This window comes from Columba livia, chromosome 4 (genome assembly GCF_036013475.1).
Source record: "Columba livia isolate bColLiv1 breed racing homer chromosome 4, bColLiv1.pat.W.v2, whole genome shotgun sequence".
NCBI lineage: Eukaryota > Metazoa > Chordata > Aves > Columbiformes > Columbidae > Columba > Columba livia.
In genome coordinates, this window is record NC_088605.1 from 60792730 (window position 1) to 60816352 (window position 23623).

The 23623-nt window shown below is 34.0% G+C and overlaps 1 long non-coding RNA gene across 1 annotated transcript in view; it reads left to right on the top strand.

The window, feature by feature from the left end:
• Positions 1–21481, top strand: part of LOC135579390 (uncharacterized) — an 87964-nt gene extending 66483 nt beyond the window's left edge. Inside the window, exons 3-4 of the long non-coding RNA XR_010472389.1 lie at positions 8524–8566; positions 21366–21481. This is a non-coding gene — a long non-coding RNA (uncharacterized LOC135579390). The remainder of the gene's footprint in view (positions 1–8523; positions 8567–21365) is intronic.
• The last annotated feature ends 2142 nt before the right edge of the window (positions 21482–23623 follow it).

Sequence of the window (23623 nt, forward strand, 5' to 3'; positions counted from 1 at the left end):
CATGCTGCTTTGGAGTAGTCAACCAAGTGATGTAGAAGGAAGCACAGAAAAATGCGTGAATGGTGTCAGAAAGGCTGAGAAATTAAATATAAATATGATGCAAAACATTGTTACTTAATTAATCAGTTGATAAATAAATTGCAAATAATAAATGAGTTTTTTATAGTGAGAATATTAATAGAACTAATGAGAGAATTATCTGGAGCTTAAACTCGTAAATATACTTGAAATATGTTCAGCTAAATTTTACAATACCTGAAATACTAGACTGTGAAAAATATTTTTGAACATTAGTTACATCGTAGGTCTATCCAACTACCTACTGATTGGTATTTTAATATTATCACTATAAATGTATGTTTTTATGAAAAGGCAATGTAATTATGATTCTTTCTTCAGGATAAAAGATCCATTTACAAAAGAGTTTGTCTATGTAGCACTTAGCAATTTTATAGAGAACTTATAGAAGGATTTCTTTTTCTCCTCAGTTTGTTAAACACAAAAAACCACAAACAACAAAACCCCAAGCCAAAATAAGCAAAAAACCCAAACCAACAAAACAAAACACCATCCAACCCCAACATCAACAACAAACTTTGAAGACACTTTCACCAAGTATCTGAATGTAAAATATTAATATTGTGTGGAACATCTTTCTGTCCCGTATTTCTCTTTGCATTGCAGTAGAAGTTAAGATGTTGATATTTTAATCTTCATATTTTGATTCTGATCAGCCTTTGCCTTTACAAAAGTTTGTTGTATTACTATTATGCAAGTAGTGTAAACAAGTAGTGGTGCGTATTGTATAAATGCTAGCAAAGGCACTGTTTTTGCTCTTGAAGATTTTATCACTCAGTATGTAAAGTCTTTTATTTATGTGTGTTGCAAACTGGAAACAAACACCTAGGTCATTAGGTTCACAATTCTGCAAAACATCTATATGTTTTTAAAAAGTGCACAGGAACAACTCTTTGTTCCTCTACAAAAGTAATTCTCCTTTATTGCAGTACTCTTAACTTATTTCACTGATGGTTCAATGTATTTAACAGTTTTTAGCACTGCTTCATTTGTTTCACTGTAGTATAAAGATCATAGTATTGTATCAGAAAAAATATTATGAGTTGTTCAGGGATAAGGTGCACAGTGAAATACAATTTACTGAAGAGCTGTTGTCTCTCTGGCCTGCTTGAAAAGAAAATTACAGTTTTACTTTAAAGAAAAAAAAAGTTGTTTTGTAGATGTAAATCAATTATAATTTGAAAGTTTGAGAACTTGACACATGAACTATTAGATTTAGCGTGATTTATGCTTATTTAAAAATGGCTAGTCCAAAGAACAAATGGAAAATCCTAATAGAGTTACAGATCTGGCTATGTCATTTCTATTCAGTCTTTTGTAAATCCATAGACATAAGTCAAAAATTGGGCCCTTTTTGTAAGAGGAGTAAATGGAGAGTGTACTGGAAACAGTTAAATAGTAATCCTCAAGCAAAATAGATCATCCTGAAATATATTGGATTTACTTTTCTTTATACAAGTGCACAAATTTTTACTATGCATTATAAATTATAACAAGTAAAAATACTAGATAAACTTATTTTTATATAATATGTATTTCATAGAAAAAAAATTGCCTGAAAGCATACTTTCTTCATTAGTGCTGTTTTTTCAGCCCTTAAAATCCTCAAATCCTTTGTAGTGCGGAGGGACTTTAAAAATCAATCAGATGTTACAAAAAAGTGTAAAATATTTTTCAATTGGAAATTATTTCATAAATTCAAGAAAATCTGGGCGTGTATTATCTGAAATACTATTACCAGAATATCAAGAAAGGAAGTTATACAAGAGCATTTTTTTTTGAAGAGAATGTCAGTTTAAGTGCATTCCTGGACTTAGAGCCCAATGTCTCATTGAATCTATTGTTTCATTAAAAACCTTTCGTAAATCTATAGATTAACTTCTAAGTGTTCTTCTCCTGCTTATTATTCCCAATTGGAGTCATAAAAACCCTCTCTGAGGGGATAAATGTGGTTTCTACAGAACTATGGAAATATGTATGCTCTGCTATAGAAAAATATGTAAGGATTCCCCAATTATGTTTTGTAGGCTACAATAGTGCTATTAATAACAAGGTTAATTCTATTCCTGAGTCTTTTAGAATCTGCTAAATGTGAAATGTAACACATTAAATGAAAAAATATAGCAAAAATATTGGCTGTTTTATACCTGTTTAATATCCTAATCTTGCAATTTTTTCATGTTTATATATATATATATACATTTGCCGTGGTTGTTATTCCTTCATGTTGGAGTACTCATATAAACATGGGAATGATCATTTTTGTATGTTCTTTAATCTCTTTCTCATAATTTGTCTATAAATCTTTCCAGTCAAATGAAATGGTACCTCCTTACTTTCCATTGATGCTTTGTACTCGAGGCCTACATTTCTGAGTGTAGCCTGGCATGCCCAGCTGGTGAGAGGTTTTGTCTGGCCCTGGTGAGGCAGTTCTATGCTTTGTGAATCGTATGCAGAAGCTTTGGACTTGCCTGAAGCTCACATTTGGTTTTCACCAAATGGAAGGCATCTTGACTTGTATGACCTTGTCTTGAGGGTGATTTCATATGAATCGGCAGAATATTTGAGATAAACAGGAATGGTATTGTATATCCAAGGAAGAATATAGGAGTCCTTCGTATTGTATAACACCTCATAATGGTTACCTGTGGGGGCTGCAGTTTGTTGAAATGATTTCATCAATAATAGTCTGTTCACTGTTCTTCAGTGTCACTGTTCAGATATCTATTTTTTGAGAGCAGCAGAATAGAAATCTGTTTTGAGTATTATCATTGATAGTACAACACAAAGTTTTCTAGGATTCTGTAATATTACTTTGTGAATATTACTCTGTTTTGCAGGCAGCAAAAAGGGAAATGGATGAAACTGCTTTGTAGGTACCAAAAAAAGAAAACCTGCTGCAAAGAGTGCTAGAAACTCTGAACAAACAAGGGAGAAAAAGCAAGGAAATGGGAAAGGGGAGGAAAACTATTCCATTTGTAGTGTCAAAATACAAAAAGAATGTGTGAACGAAGCTGTGAAATGGAATTTGACAACATATGGATTGAAGAATGTAGATTTGTTTCAGAAATGTTGATACATTATTCAAGAAGTAGAGTAAGTTTGGTCAGAATAGGAGGGTAAATGTAAAGAATACTGCCAATCTGCTAGATAGGGGCTTGGACTGTTTTAAGAAATAAGTTGTTCAATGAAGATCACAATGAATGAGTAACAAAATTATCCTTACTGAAACAGTTGAAGACTTATTTCAGAAAATTTTTGGAGGTAACTAAATACATACACTTTCATCGGGTTTTCCTCTGAAAATGTTTCTCTTTTAAGAATACACAGCTACAAAAAAACTCCCATAGTTGATACCCATGAAATATGATATAAAACCAACCTTTGCTACTTACTATCAATAATAACTTACAGAAAAAGCATTTTTAATAGGCTTTTAATCGATATGCTGGAGCAATGTGGATAACTAGAAGTAAAGAGAGAACTCTAATTCGTGAATGGGTACAACAGAGAGATTTAATCTTAAATACAAGTTTTAACCAGATGCTTAACCATAGGTTTGTAGTTTTTTTGAATTATTTTCATGTCAGGTAATGTTAAGTTATTGCATTTTTATGACATGAAGAGTTTTTTCCTGTTAAAAGGAGCGACATGTTTTGCTGTTCTGACCACAGCCCACATACCAATAGCCATCAGCTTTGTTTTAATTCATCTTTCTGTGCTCTGTTTCCAGCTGCCCAGTGTTCTTCCCATTTCTGTTTTGAGATGCTGTGTGTGTCTGATTACCATGAAAATTACAGGGAATTTTTTAGGACTTTAAGGAAGAAGCAAGCAGAGGTTTGTGGGGTTTGTTTTAGCGGTTGTTTGTTTCTTGTTTACATCCTGGTCATTCAAGTACTATTAAACATATATGACATCATTGAAAAGTACATGAAATAACCTATGTTTGCAGATACAAAGCTTTTATTCCATATTCATAGAGATGCCCATTAAAAAAGTAGAGCTGTATTTGTTGCTTGACTGTATCTCTAGAGACCATGGTATATGATCACAGTAGTTGTTTTTTTAAATGTTCTTGAAAGCGTGGACTACTTAGCACTTGATTGAACAAAATTATACAAATTATCTAGGAAACACAATTGGACTCTAGGTGAGGTGTCATGCTGAACTTATCTGAAAATATGAATGTAAAATATAGATATAAAAGTATAAATGCATATTATACATTCAAAGATATATATATAGATTTGGCTTAAGTTGTAGGGAGGTGGAAGCTGTAGACATGGCACTTACCATGGTTACAGGAGTATACTAATTCTAGCTGACTGGAGGAAAAACTGTTATCCTGAAGATTGCATTATGTTAAGAAAAGTATATTAAGAATTCCAAGGGATGATTTTCTTTCATAGAACTCTTGTGATCTCTCTCAATGTAACTGGAAATGTTGACCATCTGTATTACTGGAAGAGCATATTCCTAAAGCAGGGAATTTGCCTGTGTTTTTTGTTTCCTTTCTTATGTTAAATTTCAACGTAAATCAGCCTGAACCATAATTTTAAAAATTATATAATAGAATAAACCACAGTAATGCCAGGGAAGTGAGAATACAGAGTAGATTCTTATTTTTAAGTAATTTAAATAAAATTTGACTTTGGTTGTATTCTATATGGCTAAAATAACTTTTGTGTGACCTTCATCCTTGCTTGAAATGGCACTGCTTTCATATATGCAGAAAAAACAAACAAACAAACAAAAAAAAACCCATTGATTTTTATGTTAGCCAAAGTCCAAAATTAGACAGTGGAAGATCTAGAAAAATAAGTTACTGAAATAATAGGGGGAAAAAAAAAAAAAGAGGTAGGCCAATCAGGGGAAAGGAATAGAGGAGAGTGAGACTACTGTTCAAATAGTCTAAGCAAACTTTATTATAATATACTTCTTAATAGATGGCTTCGTGGAGGTGACTTGCAAAAGTATTTTTGCAAATACTTTTTTTGCAACCATCGTCAAAACCAACATTTTTTCATAGATTTCCATGGTAGCATGCTTCAATTTTAGCTCTTTGAAATACATACTGTAGGACAGGGTAGTCACAGACCATGAAAATGTTTCTAGACATGCATGCTAGCTTTGAAAGGAAGCATTCCTGTTAAAAAGACTTGAGAAAGGAATTGACCTCAAAGACGTTTGTAGAAGATGGTGTGTAACTAGAATTGAACAGTAGCCAAAAGAGTGCAACATGGTAGTAATGTGAATGGAAACAGAAAAGCAACAACAAAGTGTGGTGGGTATACTAATTGATTTTGCTTGAAACCAACATATCTTTGGATGGAATGCTTTTGTTCTGGCTTCATACGTTATATATGTGTATCAGGATTTTGTTTGTTTGTAGAAAACTAAAGTAGCTCAAAATGTGTATGAAAAACTGCCTAAAAGAATCCTACTGACTCATTCTAGGCTGGATATCATACCAGGTCCAAAGGTGAACCCTGGAAAATGCAGATATATCCAACATTCCTGTTTTGCTAAGATGTGAAACCAGCTCTCCTAAGCACCTGATGTGTTTAAAGGTGACAGCATGCCTCTCCTCTTTAAGGCCTAGGTTGGTTTAGTCTCCTTTTTTTTTTTTTTCCCTCTTGGGCGTTCTTTTTCCTCTAGTGGAAATCTCCATCTCCCAAGAAAACCAATAACAAGTGGAGGCAGAGTGCATTAGAATGAATCCTGTTCAATATAACCCCAGGTTGTGCACTTCAAACAAGATGGATTTTCCAACTCATCATTAAGGCACACTATGAACTTAGATCAACATAATGAGTAGCTGTGCCGGAGGCTGTGTCTATCCTAATCCAACAGTCTTGGTCTAAACATTTTTGTAGCATGCTCATTGAATCTGGCAACTAAAGGAGTATAAATAAGCCGTAGTGGGAATTATACATTAATTCTTCTTTGTTTAATGCAAACTAAAAGCTAGTGAGGTGATGATTTGAATTAGTGGTTTGTGTATGTTTGGGAGAAGTGTATAATCGTTTATCTGCACAAGTGTGCTTTCAAATTCTGGGAAGAGCTCATTTTGGTATTAGTCGTGATGTATTATGAAAACTGTTTGGGGTCTCAATGCACATTTCATTATATAGAAACAACTCCTATTTAAACAGATGATGTGCATATGCACATATCTAAAGATATTTCAAAAATCTAGGGTTTGATACAGAACTAGAATTCGGTTTCTCACTCCAGTTCAGAGATAACATTTTTTGAGATAAGTGGAGAAAAAATAATTCCAGAATGACCTTCCTGGTAAGTTGAGTGCGATCAAAATAATAAACATGGAATTGTTTGAACTATTTTGTTTTAATTGGTGTAATAAAATAGCCAACTTAATTACCAGCAAAAGTAACGTGTGAGGTATAACTATGGAGTCTACAGAAGCCCATGGTCTGTCCAAATTCATTTTTATTGATATATGTCTCCTAGAGCAATGACAAGTGAGTTCTCTTTTTCTGAACTGAGGAAGTTAATAAAAAATTTTAAAAAGCAGTCCATTCTCCTGACTTTCTGTAAATGTTAACATCCTTACTGTCAAATCTATTGCATTAATATCTGTTCAGTCAGGGTGAAAGTTGCTGCGTTTTTAAACTTTGCTTTTGAAGATTCTGAGTTAAGAAAAAAACCCTCCAAGTTTTTCAGCAGATTCATGTTCTATTATTGTCTAGTTTGTTCGGAGGTTGCTGTAGATTGAACAAGTATACCTCAGTAAACAATCGCATCTTCTGAAGCTATCTTGCTCAAGAGATCTGGCTTCTGCAGATCTTAGTGGCAACCTAACTCAAACAACAGGTATTCAGATCCTTAAAAACACTGATTTGCTTGAATATTTCATTGCTTTTCATATTAATAGAAATGTACAGTTTTTTCCTCTATTTTCCTTATATCAAATAAATAAAATTCCACTGTAATTGCTTAGGAGTAAAATAAGAAGGCACTTATAAGATGAGTTTATTGCATGGTATATATATTTATTCAATCTATTGTGGTTCTAATAGTATTAATTTTAGATTCCATTTGTGTGTGTAAACTTATATATATATTCATGTGTGTATATATATAACATATTATATGCATTATGTGCTAGAAGAGGGGCTATGTGAGGTATAATTCGAGATATAGTCTTTGTAGGAAATACTTTAAAAACTTTCTCTTATCAAAGAAGTAGAATCATGTGGTCTAGCTACTGGCATCCAGCAAGTGAAACTGTAACCTGGGACTAAGTTTATTGACATTATTATTTACACAGTATTGAAAGAAAATGTGATCAAGTCTTTGAATTATGAGTAGGAGAAATGGAAAATTTTGTAAGACTTGCACAGAGATGTAATAATATCTGAGAAATTACATTAATGTGTGTTTTTATGTTGAGAATACAGTTTTAATCTGTTTACAAAAAATCACAGTAGTGCCAAAACTGGTATGATGCACGATGAATAATAAAGTTATTGAAGTTATGTACTGTTCATCTGACATGAAATGATATTGCAATTGTAGTATGAATTTACTTTCAGCAAATGAGAAATATGTTAGGAATGAAAAATGGTTTAAGTTACAAATAAATATATCAATGAAAACCTACCAAAAATGTTCCAATTCTTGATGAAATTATGGATGAGGAAAAGCCTAACTTAGTAGTCATCGTTGAAAAAATGTGTTGCTGAGATCTGATAAAAAAATGTGTTTACTTCATTCAAATCTAGTAAAATTATCAACAATACAGGCTGTTAGCAAGGTTTTGGGTACACTTACCTGTTGGAATTACTATGTCTTTTTGTTTGTTTCCATTAACCATTCTGCAGAGGATCATATCTGATGCAGACCTGATATGATGAACAGTAAAACTGCTGATTTGGTTTTATATATTGGGTCTGTCTCATCTGGAGCATTACTGTTCAGATTAGTTAGGTCTACTATTTCTAATTCTTGATCATGAATTTATTACTGCAGTAGAATCTCTCAAGAAGCTTTGAAAAATATTTTTTGCTTCTTTTTTTACACTGTCTGCATAATGTGAGCTATTATTTATCTTTATTCCTTAGTGTTTATACCCAATTAAGAAGGAATGCTTTAGTAAAAACTCTTAAAGCCTCTAGCAATAAATTTAAGTACCAGTCTTGCTCCAAGACAACATGCAGAACTTCCATTGTCTTTGCTTGAGTTGGAGCTGTCTTTTGTCTTCTGTTCACTAACATCTGTGCAAGCCCTATACATACTCAGCTATACATATGCACAAAAAAATAACCATTTTAAAAGTTGTATCAAAGTCCTGAGATTCTTCTGTAAGATCTTGGGATTTGCTTTTTGCTTAGAAAATTGAATGTGAATGGACTGGATGTGATGTTACATCTTCTTATATTTTCATTGGAAGCTTACTAATTTTTTTTTTTTTCTTTGTAGGTTGCAGTCTACCAAAAATTCTGAATGTCTTACTTAACTAATGGTAGGTAAGTTTACTCAGCAACTGCCTTTGGTTGATGGGGAGAAGAGGCATAGGGTTTTTTATAATCATCTGCATTTCAAATATTAGCTGACATGATCCAGACTTCTGTGAACAGCTGTTCTGTTCAGTAGGGCTAATCTGATTATTTTTTTACCACAAATTTTTTGAGAACAAGTAGTGGGATATATGCTTAGTTGTTGTCTTTTCAGATGTGTTGCTAAAGGAACAGAACCTAATTTGTTTGGAAAGATAAGTTTGTTCTTTCATGACTTCATGATAATTTTCTAAATGTATTTGTCAAGTGTTTTAAGGTTCCTTTACGTTTTTCTCTTCCTTCCAAATAGTTCAGATGGTACATCTTTCTGCCACTGGAGCAGTTAAAGTCATTGTCTACAATCCTTTTATTTTTCAGACCACCTAGTAGTTAATGTATTTGGCATGTTGTAACAGTATTGTAGTTGGCATCTCTGTTTTTACAGTTGCCTGAAATAAGTCAGTGTTGAGTTGAAAGGGAAGGCACATTCCTTGTCAGTGGTGTATTTCATGATATCCTGAGACTAAATGTAATTTGTCAATGCGTCTACAATTGCTATTTCTTTCCAAGTGGTGTATTTTCTTGTCCCTCAACATTCTGTAGTTTTTATCCCCAACCTCAGCAAGTATATCCATATATGTTTTGATGGAACAGTTTTCTGATGGCTGTTTCAAGTGCTTTATTATACAACACACTTTCACTTAAACTGTAGTACTGAAATTTCATTGTATTTCCCATAATTGCCATGTAGTTCCAAGAAATGTATTTTCATTTCCTTGTTTCCTGTTGCCTTGTTGTTCTGATGCAAAACTTGAGAACTTTGCTTGCTACCATATCTTCCTATCAGGTATCAAAAATCTGTCCTTAATTTTAAATGGAGGCTTGTAAATAATGTGGGAGTTTTTTTTTTCCTTGGGAGAAAAAAACCCAAACCAAACAAAACAAACCCACCACCACTGTTAGAACAGCTCTTCTGGAACTCTTGTCTTCAGAGGCTGATGAGTAGAGCTTGACTGTAGCTTGAACAAGGCTTGAAAAGAATTTGGCCTTGGCCAAGTAATTGAAAAATCCTAGGAATTATTCCAGTTGTGTTACATTTTCTACTGTAGACATTTACATAAATAGCTTGCATTTTCAATACTTTGGGCACATTACCATCTTCAGTGATTACAGAGCTAACATAGTCTAGTTTAGTTTGCAACTGGTTTATTGAATTTAAACATTCTCTTCTGATATCTCTACAATCTGTCAGATATTTAGCAAGGTAATACCATCTATTAGCCAAGTAGTATCATCTATCAGTACATACATTCTCTTTATATATTGTATTGTGATTGTGTGTCTTTAATTCTTTTCGTGGTTCTTGACACCTTGCTTATTGCACTGTAGAATGTGATTTGACTGTGTTCTATCCATGACTTGGTTTCTTTAAACTATTGGTCTTGCAATTCTTCCTATTGATGATGCCATTTTCAAAGCAAATATTTTGCTGAGAAATGATTTGCCGTATATATACACTATTTTCTCAGTAGATCAGATCTCTGAGAATCTGTAGCATCTTAATAGATGATGCAGGATCTTATTATTGGTTTTTGCCACATTCCTGAAGTGTGCAAGATAAAACAACAAAAAAGTTGTACAGAGAAAATGAGCAATGAGAACAAAAGTCACATGTTCACAAAAAAAAAAAAAAAAAAAAAAGTGTCAAATGTCAGCAACATCAGCGGTGGTTTCTATAGAAACTGATCTTAAGCGGAGACCTCATTGATAATGACAAACCATGACTGACACTGGTGGAAATAGACCTGATCCCTTCTTTAAATAGCCTTTTGTCTAACTTATTTGCTCTATTTGTGTAGTACATATTAGGAAAAAGAACTTGGAATGAAAATAAAAATTAAGAATTGATCTCACAAAATGGTTTCAAAATACATATTTTAAAAAATTCTTAATGTACAAATACAAAACAATCAACCACAAACAATAATTAATATGAAAATGTTTTCTTCTGGCATTCTCATTGATTGTCAAATGTTTATTTTGCAATTTGAATGACGCCGGCTCAGAAATACTTTTAGCAGCCTGGTGCATTTTTTTTTCCCCAGATTTAAATGTATGACAAAAGCACTAAATGATTTCAAAATGGGGAAACCCAAAATATAATTCATAGTTAAACTATGATATATAGTTACAGGTATGTTCAGCTTAGGATAGAAAGGAATTTTTGCAATAACTTACTCAAACTGGAAAACAAATCCTCCATGGAAAAGTGGTGTTCTCAAATTTAATGGGATTTGTTGCCATTAGTGTTTGAGTAATTAAGTTTTGCATGCATCTATTGTTTCTCTTGTATCCATAGCCAAAAATATATTTACTTATAGAATAAGTTTTCTTTCAAACTATTTTTTTTGTTTGTTTTAGTTTTAGAAATATAATTTTAATTGGTAGTGAAACAGAAATGAACTGGAATAGCTGGTAGGTTGGGTCAGAGAATAACCTTTATTCTATTCCAAACAATTAAGTAGCCACATGTTAATGATATTTGGCATGGCACATTCTATGCTTCCATCTGTTAAATTTAATTTTCTGTATAGTATGTGTGAGCCAGAGCTACTGATCTCTTCTGGATTTCCTGTACTGGCTGAGTGTCTTCTTTCCTGGTTCAGAACTTTTATTTTTTTTCAAACATTTTTCCAGAATTTTTTTCCTGCTGAAAACATTTTCTGTGTGTAGTACTTCATGACTTTGGAAAAACCTGAAGTCTCTTCAAGACTGAAAAAAAAAAAAAAAAAAAAAAATATATATATATATATATATATAGATGATATATATATATATATCATCTTTAGTGGTACTCTTCTCACATTCCCACAGAAGACTTTTCTCATGGTACCTATTCAGTCTGCAAAAGCTTTAATGGAAACATATCATGCTTTAATGTAACAAGCATCTTTGTTGGTAGATCATGAGATTAATTTACTGCTATTTGTTATTATGCACTGGTAAATACTATGTATTTAGCAAATACATTAGGGAAGGTGAATAGCCAAATACTTTCTGCATTTTTCCTTATATGTTCACCATGTTTAGTTCATAATTTATTCAGTGATACCTGCTCTATAGTAAGTCTTTCTGGTCCATATTTTCTGTGCATATTTTACTCAGAGAAGCAGATCTCTGATTTACATTTTTAAAATTAGATTTTTGGCATTAAATTTATAAAATGTGTTGCCAAGTTAAGTACTGTGTATTATTATCCCTGGAGGATCAATTTTGAGTAGCCTTTTCATTCCAATGTATATTATACAAATTTCAACATATTGCCATCTTTATATTTCATGTTAATTTGACATTTAACGTTAGCTGCCTATCATACTAACAACAATCCATCTGAACCAGCGTGCGTGAATACCAGTTACTGGAGCTCACCCCTGAATCTTTCTTTCTAGTGAAAGTACACACGTAATCAAACAGGAAATATCAGAAATATTTGAGTCTTTGAGACCCACATGCTTGCATATACTCTTCCTAAATCTGTTTGCTTGCAGTATGGCTTGGGAAAAAAAAGCTTATTCAACTCACTTGTTTGTAAAAAAAAAAAAAAAATGGTGAAAAATGTCTAATATAAAAACTGTACTACTTTAGTGTATTTATTATCTCTAGGACTCTACAATTTTGCTTGATTGCAAAACCTTTCTTTTTATATTAAATTTTGAAATTGCAAAACCATTCTTGTTTATATTAAATTTTGAACATTATTTCAAAATTTCCATCTGCACATTGTCACATATGCATAATAATTTTATGTGCATGTATTAATTTAAATGTGAGTGTTCAAAAGCCAACTTTCCCCTGTAACAATGCAGTTAGCACTGAGGAAATTGTGCAGTCCCTTTGTAGAAGTCATTTTTAATGTTATAGGACCTGATTATGTGAAAGAGCAAGAAATGCTTTCAGCTACTGAATTATGAGAGTTCGGATTCTGGCCCATGCAGGCTTAAATATGCAAATAAAATAAAGGGAGATACAGATTGCTGTAGCATACTTGCTTTAAAGCATTACTTTAACAAAGCATTATCACAAAGGATCCTATAAATCATTCTTCCTTGTGTAGGAAATTTAAATAGAAGTATAAAAAGGCAACAGATTACTTTGCAATCTTGCCAGCTAACTAAGGTGTCTTGAAGAATGTTTATTACTTTGGTAAAGGTATAGTGTCTGGATTAAGCTGTATACTTATTGTTATTTATAAAGGAATAACCCATTAGACATACAAGGAGAAAAATATTTTTCTTATTGATATATTATATACCTTCTCCTCATGTTACATTGTTATGTAAATGTTATAGTTATTTACCTTATTATCTGTCCAAGGAAAGGAAAATATGTGAAAATCACAGATCACCTTTGAATTGTTCTAAAAGTGCCTTTTTAGTCCATTCTCTGTGCGTTATATGTCTGTAGAATATAGTCTAACATTAATTGTACTATTTTTTGTATTTAACACAGTAGAATTTGAACTAAAACACTTTTTTTTTTTTTTTTTTTTTTTTAGCAGGAAAATTAAACCTAGGCATTTGTATCTGTGTACTTTTTAGGAACTTTTACTTCTGTAAAAGTGCAAGGTATAAATTACACCAGATAAAGACATCCAATGCTCCCTTCTCATTAATATTCCTACTGTTCTCTAATTTTAAAGACATGGTTTGGCTCAACCAGAAAAAGAAGAGGAGTTTGTAGCAAGACATGAGAAAATATGCTTTATATTTAAAACAATGGAAGTTTTCTACACTAATCTGAACTTCTAAAAGTCAATTCAATTTGAAGTAGACAAACACTAGCATACTTGGCTAGATGATAAGAAGCTGATGTCTTTCTTCTTCAGGGTCAGTTTTATTTCATGTTATTTGCTTTATTTTTTCACATTAAAACATAAATACAGCACAGGAAACTTCTCATGAGCACCAAATTACTTTACAGAAACAAGATGATCCTGTTGGCTGAGGGAGTAGAAATGGAATTAATGTGAGAAAAGTGCAGAGTCATGTGCCTGATCTATTAATAAAACTGTTTCTCAGATTACAGGGACTCTTGAGTGGTGGTTTGTTGGTTTTGTCCTCTTCTAGAACAGGACACAGTTGTTCTTTCCTGGAGTTGCTGGGGACAGAATGAGAGAGCACATTGGTAATAATTGGTCTTTCCCAAGCTGTTTGTGCTTTCTCCTGTCTAAGGTCTGCATGGCATTTTTGGTAGTGTTTTGTGGTAGCTCTTGGCCTTTATAAGCACAGAGGTTACTACATCATCACCTGAGTTTCTCAGGATGGAATAAGTACCAATTAACCTCTATCAATTTTATTTTATGTAAAAATCATCCTTCTACAAAAGTTTTCAAAGAGGATTGTTCCATTTTTCCAAGTAAGCACCGCTGCTTAGAACATCCCTCTGATATTTAAGCCTCCAGACAGATCACACCAGGAACAGACAAAGCTTTCTTTGTCATCCTTCCTGAGTATCTTATTCTCTTATCAGTCTGAATTTGGAGGCTTTATTTTATTCTTGATACTTTTTTTTTTTTAATCTTGTCTGTTCTTAGTGGGATCATCATGCTCTTATTCTTCTGAATATGCCTAAAATTTGTTCTTTCAAATATTTCAAGTGCAGTGGTCTCAGAACTAAACAATAGATGGTGGATGAATGAAATGTATTTAATGGCCATTCATCTGTATTGCCCTGTAGCATTCCTACACTCTGAGTGCTTCTAAGACCTGAGTATTACAAGTTAGGTAGCTTGTCATGCTTGGCTGAAATATGATTTATTAAGAAACAGTACTGTTTATATCTAAATAACTTTATTCAGAATTTTAACATTGTCATTTTTCTTCACTTCATTGCAAAGGCAAGTGTCATCTGAAAAATTCAGCGTACACTTTGGATTTAAAGCACGGGTAAACTATTTTAATTTGGTTCAATCACTCAGGTCATACTAGGGTGAGGACTTGAACTCAAAGTCTTTGAAAAACTGGCTAGGGCTAATATTGACACATCATTTATTCCCGATTTTGTACACTTATGACTAGCTCTGAAGAGATGAAAGGGTGGCTGCTTTAGCTTACTCATATTTACAGACATAAATGCAATCTTTCTTAGGCATTTGCTTTAAGTATACAGATTTCTTTGATATAAAGCATATCTATAATGAATGACTGAAAGTTGGGTTATCCTTGTTTAGGCACTATTGTAGAGATTTACAGTTTTCATAGTGGTTTAGCTGTTTTAGTTTTTTAGGTATTGAAATTTAAAATCATTATTCTTAGTAACTGGATTATGTGTGATAGCATTGTAGATAATTGGTTACAGAGTGTCAAAATTGAACTAATACTGCACATACCTGTGTTTAATTTCCAAAGATTATTAGGATTATCTGGCTTTCATCAATTACTGTGCTTTCTAAATTTTATTAGTAATCATAATTTATTTATTTTGTCTAAAATATAAATCCTTTTCTTCAAGCCACAAGGACACTTGATAAATGTTTTAGTATTTTCATTTTCATTTATTTCCCATTTCTAAATTATAGTCCTTTTGCCTTCTAAGTAACTGACCTTTTAAGAACAAAGTTTCTAAGCTTATAATGACTAAGATTTGACCCATGGGATATACTTATCTAAAGCGAAATTAGCTTGTGAATCATATAATCCTAAAGATAGTTTCTCTAGAGTGGCAAATATTATAAATGATGATATGACAAAAGCAAATGATGCTACTGAAAAAGCCCCATTCTGCACAGATGTGTATGAAGAGAGCATGACTGAGGAACATTTTAAAAAATATTTGATAATGGACAGGGTGATTCCCCTTTCCCCCATGTAGGAAAATCTTGTAAATTGCTTGAATAATGTTCCATTTGTTTATCCAATTCTATGAATGTTTATCAGGAACTATGTTTATAGTATATAAATTTCAGTTGATTCAGAACTATAACCTAATTTTGAGTAACTCTTTGTGAATATGTCAATGTATGACAGACAGATATTCTTACTTAATGAACTGTAGTTGGACTTTGTGTTGAAAAAACACTTACCCAACAATCTGCTGTTGTTAATGAGGTGCTGAATTTCACAGGGCATTTTTCCTCCTTATGGTCCTGGAATCACTACTAACGGTGACTCCATGCATGTAACAGAGCACACAATACAAGTCAGTGAAGATGCTGTGTTCTTTAAGTTATCAGAGTTCTTTAGTGGGTTACAGGTGGGACACAATGCAGGTCTGGTTGGTTTCACAGCTCCCTTTATTATTTTCTTCTTTTATTACCTGTTAATTGTTCAAAATTGTAAAACCTGAGCCAGTACCAAAATGTACATTGATACCTAAAGGGTATCTAAGATTAAAAAAGTTAATGAGAACAGGTTTTATATATGAAATTATAAAAATAAACTTAAATCAGTTTTCAAAGTTGCTGTTTATGACCATACATGAAAAAATTTATAAAATTGAAAGGATACTTCTATGGCGGCTTAGTTTATAATGTACAAATTCAAGTTCATTTGTAGTCTGAAGGACCTCAACGTGTAGAAAAACAGCAAAGATGATGGAATGAAAGTGCCTCTCAAGAAAATGTAAAAAGAGGGGGTAAAAACTTTACTTATAGTTCTTCTGGGAGACAAGTGTCATTTTTCTGTGTGCTAAAATGGCATCTGTAAAAACACTCTTACAGCTAACATAGCCTTATAGACCAAAAGAAAAGAACAAAAAGGGAACAGCCTTGTATGGTGTTTTCTTGCAGCTATTAAAACATTGAAAAAACAGATCACAAATGCATAGCTCATTCTTTTCTTAAGGGCCAAATACGGAGGCAGACTGACTCAGCTACATAGTGACCATAAAGTGTAAGGCTAGATAAGAATGGAAAAAAATCCCAGGCAATTTTCCTAATTTCCCATTTTTATACATTATTTGTTGCTCACAACAGTTTTTGGCTTTACTGCTTCTCAAGCACCAGGTGCTCCCAGGAGTGTGGGGCTGATTGATGATGGAAAAGTCTCACTTGAAGCTGATCTGTGACACAGAAGCTGGAGTAATTCAGGCGTCCCCAGCCAGGGACTGGTCTGTCCAGAAGATGTTGTGCAAAATCACACTTTTTCGGTCGATAGTGAATTGTTTGGGGTTATTTTTATACCTTTTTTTGGTGTAGATATATAAATGGGTGTAGGATAGTAGTTCCTAGAACAGTTGTTGCTGACTCCTGTTTCTTTGTCCTACACCCATCAAGGTTTTTTGTCTTGCCAACTACTCCCCATCCAGGATTTTTAGGTGAGCTTATCAGGGATGTCTCTGGACTTTTAGGTTTAGGTGTCTGTCCAGATAAGGGCTGAGTCTAGGACAAGTAGGATGTTATTAATAACTGAATTTGCATTTACAAGTGGAAAGTCAGTGCTTGGTGCTAAAAAGAAAGTAAGGGGATGCCACCGACTGCCAAGCAAACCCACAATAAGCCAAGAAGAATCTACTAGCATGAGTGAACACAATAGATCAGGACTGCACCTCAAACATGGAAGTTTAAGTAATTGTTTGGGTCGGATAAAGGCCCAGACCTGGTCATAAGATGGATTCCAGAAGAAGTGCTACCATCTCCTACAACTTAGGTCCTGCAACATATGACCCCCTTGATTCAGCGATGTAGCTGGGAATTGGTTGGTTTATCTGTGTATCTGCTAAGGGTTTCCAGGCTAGACTTAGAAAAAAGGTCTGAACTTGAAAGCAACCATTATTTTATACCTAGATTTAGAAGGGAAGTTTTAGGCAGATTTTAAGACTTGATGCTACTTGTAGCCTCCAAAGTACATTTAGGACAAGGACTGGATCACCAAGCTACAGTTAGCTTCTGGATCAGTGTTTCTGTCTGCATCCACGAGAGGATCCACTTTGGCAAAGGGCACAAAGTCTGGGTCTAGGCATGGCAGGAATTTTTTGCATTGGGATTAAAAGGCTTAATGACTTGGCATAGCTTTACTCATTTCTGGGTCTGTCTCTCTTATAACTGAACTCTGGAGGAAGAGCTTAATTTAAAGTTGCCAGTAGTTCCTGTATAAGCTGCTGCTGAATTTAGCGGTATTGAATTTGGAGGCTGGCAGCAAGCTTCTGTCTTCCATGGCTGAATTTCTTCAGTTAACTTCCATCTTAAATATGAATAATTTTGTCAGATAGGTAACATTGTGGGGGTTTTTTTGTCTTAACTTTGAGTTGAGGTAACACACTGAATATAGAAATATTTTTACTTTCTACAATATGAATAGTTTAAGGTTTCTAGCCTTACAAAAATTCAAAGGAAGAGTTGTGGTACAAATTTTTCTGCCTACAGTAACTTAACTGACATGTGGTCTACTACAATTTTGTGATGATTTTTTTTATTATAAAAAGAAACACATCCCTCTGGATGACAACGTCTTTCAAATTCAACTTTTTAACAGGCTTAAAATATGCAAGAATATTTCTTTAAATATTTTCTTTGCATAATTCTTATTCATTATTCTACAGCAAATGTTTCCTTCAAGGAAAAAAAAAAGACTTCTGGAGAGTATGTTTAGAAATTATGACTAAGTCTAACGAATTTAAATATAGATACGAACAAATGTGCTCTTAACTTTGTGAGCTTCTGAATGTGAAATGGATTAAATTTCTGGCATGTTTTCATACCCATTGAACTATTACAGTACTGCCTAAATCTTGGATTTTTCTTTTCTAAGAAAAAAAAAAAAATTAAAAGAAAGCTCTTGCAGTGAAACATTGGTTTTACAACTTTAAGTGGAGCCTGAAAATGAAACAATTTCTTGCTCTATGCAGAAAAGCTCATATTTTGTCTGAACTGTTTTACCTTTCCTTTATAATATTTTTCAGCCCTTTCTAGTTTGTGGGGTTTTGTTTGTTTGTTTTTTTTTTTTTTTTTGCATCATACTAGAAGTGCATCCTTTCCCATGCATTTTCACATTTGTATTGATTTGCCATCCTCTTCACAATTATATAGAGAAGCCTCTTTATTTTTACACTATTTTTATAAAGTTCCCCTGCTTTTTAAGACCTTATAATGGAGTCCAGTACTGTTTGAGAGTCTAAAGGGGAACAGCAGCCAGGAAACTACTGCTTAACCTGCAAAAATGCATTTTATTTTTCTTTATTTACTAGAATTCTAATTGTAAGAATAGAAAATAATTAACAAATTTTAATACATTTGGCAAAATACTATTGGCTAAAACAAAGGGTTTTCATTTATAGCTGGGGTGGTAAGGCAGACCAAGAAAGCCATGAATTCAATAATAAGTAGCAATGAAGTAATATTCTATTCCTGAGACTTATTGAAAGGGAAGATGGAAAGTTTATAATTAGTATTTATGTGGGAATATTTTTGTAGTGTAATTTAGGACAGATGGTCAAAGAACCCATCAGCTATGACAATGTAAAGAAATGCCTATAGATAAGTGTGGCACAATGCAACCTCCCCCCTCTCTCCCCCTCCCTCCTTCGATATGGAAGGAGTAGACACATCTCCGTCTCTCTCTCTGCTGCTTGAGGCTAACAGCTTCTTTTGTTTGCCCCCAGAGCCCCTGGCCAGGGCCCTAAAGAAGGGAGTGCCGAGGTGCCAGGGAGCCTCTGGGCACCTGCAGCCAGTGTGGGGGATGTTTGGAAGCTTCAGGGGCACCCCACAGCCAGTGTGGGGGTGCAGAGAAGCTTCTGGAATGCCTACAGTCAGATCTGATCAGGCTATAAAAAACAGGATTCTCGTCGAGGTTCTGCGTCTTGCGCAGATCTCTTGGAGCACAAGTCAGATGCTGCTGCCAAGAGCTGACCCCCGGGATGGAGACTCTGCTTGTCTTGCCGCCACGTGTGTGAGTAAAATTTACCCTCGCAGAATTGTGAGTGTATCTACCTTCCATGCACATTTGCACGTGTACTTTCCGTGCTCAATACGAGCATGTGTATAAATTAATCCTCGCAGAATCGTGAGTGTATTTTCCTCCTGCGCTTCCACATAAGCACGTGTAACTTTCCGTGCACATTTGCACGTGTATCTCTCCTTGCAGGATTGCGAGTGTACGCTTTCTGTACTCAATATGAGTATGTGTATCCCTTTAAAATAATCCCACACTGTGTTCAGGCAAGTGTGTACTCTTCCCAGACTCAGGGACAGCTCCGGTATTGTTTTGCTGAAGCCACGTGCATGTACTCTGTGGACCTCCTGTTGTATTAGTTGCTGCCCCTTAATAATTTTCCTCAACTGATATCCGAACCTGTATTCAAGTCACTTTTGGAGTGCTAGAACTCTATTTCTCACTGGTTTAATAAAAGTTGTTTTGGACCCTGTTGTCCCTTAAACCAACCTTCAGGTGCCTCCGTGACAATAAGCATTTAGAAAGTCACTATTATCTCACCTGTTTGTATTTTTGATTTCTTGTAACTCTGTGCAGCACATGCTACATGTTACCTAACAGGTTAAAACAGAAACTAAGCTTTTTCTAATGGCTTCTCATGTCAAAATTTAACGTGTGATTTATAATGGAAGGTTGATAAGAATAATAAAATTAATTACTCTTCTGTTCTCTATATATTTTCCTGTATATGAGTCTTAGATTATACTGAATAATTTGATTAATTATCAGAAGAGATTAATATATTAGGTACATAGTAGTAAATGTAATTTAATATTATTCTCCTCTGCTGTCTCAGTGAAGTAAGTTTTCAGAACTTAGGGGCATTTTATTCAGATACCTCATGCTTCTTCCTAAATAGATGCTGTCACACTTGAGTCCACTCTATTTTTTTATGTGCATTTCAGATTATGTTATCAGCAAAGCAGAATCTGAAAGTGTCTTAAACCATGGAATGCTGAAAAAAAGGGAATTTCTTCTATTTATAATTTGTCCTAATCAAAGTTCTTTCCAATAGGTTCAGATGCCTCTGTGTTTAACAATTCATTTACATGCTTTTTGGCCTTGTCTAGTATGAAACAGTTTGGTCTGGGGAAACTAGAATTTCACTGGATTTCAAAAAATGAATAGATTTTATAATGCTATACCTACAAGCATGTATGCACATATGTAAAATATAAAAGTATGCATTATTTGGAAAAATATGTAGTTTTATATACACATTAAGTAGGTGTTGAGCAGAGATTTGTAGCAGTCAGATTCTAACAAATACTAATTATGTTTCTTTCCCGTTCCACATGACATATTTTAAAAATACATTTTAAGCTTCCAAATTAGGAAGCAGAATACTTTAAAAAATGTGGAGTTATACAATATCTGCCTGTCGGAAAAGAGATGCATTCTTATTTTTATTTTGGGTTTATTCTTCTATTAGTATTTATTTATTACTTTATATAGTTTTTTGCATTGAAACTTCATCCCAGTTTGGAGTATCAAGCTGGTGTTCTTCTGAGATCCAACATGTATTGGATCTAAAATTAAAGCTTGCCTGGTAAATCCTATGCTGCCTTGAAGTAGCAGCTGAACAGACATAAATGAGTGCAGTGGTTGTCTGTGAAATCATAGCTTAGATGAAAATTCAACTGATGCAGAAATGAGACAACCGATTTTACTTATCCAGTCTCATAAGCATTTTGAATCTGCACGCTCTGTGCCAAAGGAAATAAAACCAAAATAGACCCCAACCCATGCTGAAGTTTACTGATATGTTTTCAAAGTGGCTATTAAAAGCAGGAAAATGGTTTGAGAAGCTAAACTTGTTAAATAACTCCCTAATCCACAGGTACTCACCCAGACCACAACTTTGGATGACTTTTTAACCACAGTCTTCACCTGTTGCCATTTGCTCTGAAGCTCAGTTTGTTCCTCATTATCCCCATAATCACAGGTAACCTGTCCTTACCCTGTCTATAGTAGTACTAGTTTCATACAGGTAACAACACTGAGATGGTGTTAGACAAAAGAAAGATGTGATTGGCTGCTGATAGATGTTTGTTGTTTGGTTGTGTTTTTTTTTCCTGGTTATACCGTGTTGTTCCCTTAAAGTTTTTTTTTAAGGGCTTTTAGTAAAATTGCAAACAATAGGAACACAGAAAGGGAGGTGTGGTTTTGTACTTCCTACTATAAAGCATTCTACTTTTTTTATAGTGGAAAAGCAAATGTTGAGGTGATAGGAATGTCAGTTTTGAGGCCAGATAGTAAAAAGAAAATCAATGCATGGCATATATTGCGTGTTGCTCTACTACTAGCAGCAAAAACTCTGTAGCTGGCTTTATGAATTTGAATAAACCATGAATTTGCATATGGAAATATATTTTTTTCATGCTGAAAGAAAAAACACATTAACTAATCTCTACAGCCTCTGACAGAAAAATGAAGACCTCAAAGCTTTCATAGATATCATGGGGACATATGGAACAAGTGAGTAGTTGGTAATGCAAATGAAGTTAACAGTGGTTTTGTAGTGTTCAGCTAGAGGCAATGTATATCATTATCTGCGTTTGTTTAAGTTGGAGGCATCTGTACCTATTTGAAAATTAAAAAGTCACTTTCTGGATGAAATATGTTTTGGAAGAACACACCTTCTAAAAAGGAACATTAGAAAAATCTACTACTTGTTCTGCTTTGTCCACTCTCCCAGATAAGAAGTGTTATCTAGGTTATAATTTTAACGTTGCCTTTCAGCTTTTATCAAGTGCTTGCTTGCACTCTCTCTGATATTCTGGGGGTTGGAGACTCACCATCATTGTTCTCCATTTTCTTGACAGTAGTCCTTGTATTTAAGAAGGTTAAAATCTCCTGTTTAATACTTTTCTTTTAATTTCTGTTCATTATTTTCAGATTCATATCTTATTGAAATGATGGGTAGAAAAGGAAGTATGTAAGAATATCTATTGTAGAAACACCTAATATAAGAATTAGTATCTTATTCTTTGTTCTCCTATTATTGTTTCCGTCTTTTACCACTTCATTATATTTCACAATACAGCAAAGTGTTAAGTGCTTCATGTAATATGCTGATCTAGTACCAGCAGAATTTCTCCTTCATAGTTAGTCCCAGTGAATTTAATTATCTAATAATGTTCTTATAAGTAAAGAGCACTTCTTTAACTGTGGGGTGAAGTGACAGACTTTGTTATAAAGCTGGTCATGACTTGCATAGCCAGGAAGACTCTGTCTTGTAGGCATGCTCGATGGACTATTGTACAAGTGAAGTGACCATAACTTCTGGGCTATGTGACCCCTTTGAAATCCACAATGTTGTTGAATTCATGGACTGCATGTTGTGCAAATCAGATTCTGCTCATTTTTGTCACTCAAATTATGTCCAATTCCTAGCCAGGTAAACTCACTTGGTAGCCTTATACCCGTTCTCCTACTATTCCTTTAAATTGCTCTTCTCTTTGCAAAACTATTTACATCAGAGGGTATGGCAAATATTCTTTGACTTGGTGTTTACACTGATAATTCAAATATAGGCTGTTGAAGTTTATAAAATGTGTGTGGTATTGTGTGAGGTATTGTGAATACTAAACAAAACCTTCCATATCTTTAACGTGTGATTCAGAGGTCATTATTATAATAAAATGTCCCTGATTTGCAAAGTAATATGGGCAGCCTAGAGATTAAAATTTCTTGCAAAACTGAGTGAAGCATATTATTGCAAAGGTCTCGCTGATTTTAGTTTTGTAAAGCTGCAGATTAAATTAGTTATGGAATGTGACACAAGGAATAACCCTTCTGATCTGACTGTTATCCAAAACCCTCAATAGGGAGTATAAATGTAAAGTTTTTGTACCAGTAATACTTGAACACAAAAGAGAAACTTGGCCACATGGGAAAGAGCCTAACAAAAAGAACTGGTAAGGTGAGCAAGGAACTAGATCATCTTTCATTCAGTGAAAGGCTGAGAGCTGGGATTGATCAGCCTGGAGAAGCCTCAGGGAGGAACTCATCAAGGTGTACAAATACCTGACGTGAGGGTGCAAAGAGGATGGAGCCAGGCTCTTTCCACTGGTACCCAGTGACAAGGCAAGAGAC